Here is an 842-nt window from a genome sequence, read left to right on the forward strand (position 1 = left end):
GAAACGTGAAATCGACTTGTGCAAAATCCATTGGAGCTCGTTTCAAGCGAGAAAGGATTAAGGGGAAAGAAAATCGAACTCGTGAAAATCTTTCAATCGGTTGGAAAAGATTCTATCATCCATATGTTTTTTTTTTATATTTTTTTATATTGATATTTTCGAGAAAAGTTTAAGAAAAACATCATTGAAATCGTTAATAAAAAAATATTTAATTATATTTAAATACGTATCTTTATATTATTTTATTCCAAGAAAATAGAGAAACTTGACAGTTTTTTGATGGATCGATGGAGTAGGAAATTTTCAAGAAATATTTTCATCGCTTAAAGGGATCATCCGATGAGAATTCCAATCTTCGAGAACCATACTCTTTTTTTCTTTTTAATCTTTTTCAACTTCGATTTGGTATACACGAATAAATATTTAATGTACATATTTTTAATTAAAATCTTATTATTTTTTATTTTTAAGAAAAACTTTTGATCGATATATCATATCGAGTGATATAACATCTTCGAAAGCGATACAGTTGTAAAATTGCTCGTAAACAAGTAAACTTCCATCGACTCTTTTACTCATTTTAACTTCGATCTTCTAATGCTTCACAGAACGCCGTCGTAACGCATTACTGGCCCCAGTTGAGAGTGAAAACAAAGGATAACGAAGAATTTTTCGTGGAAGAAATATTATTCTATTGGATGATAATTATTAACCCCGTGAAATATATCAACAACGATTAATACAAAGCAGATATTTATTTCCGTAAAGATTCCGTTCGTCGATTGGTCGCGTGGGCTGGATAGAAAACGATCGTTTGTAACTCGAGTTCCAAGTATCTAACG

This window comes from Apis dorsata, unplaced genomic scaffold (assembly GCF_000469605.1).
Source record: "Apis dorsata unplaced genomic scaffold, Apis dorsata 1.3 scaffold_326, whole genome shotgun sequence".
In the NCBI taxonomy this organism is placed as follows: domain Eukaryota; kingdom Metazoa; phylum Arthropoda; class Insecta; order Hymenoptera; family Apidae; genus Apis; species Apis dorsata.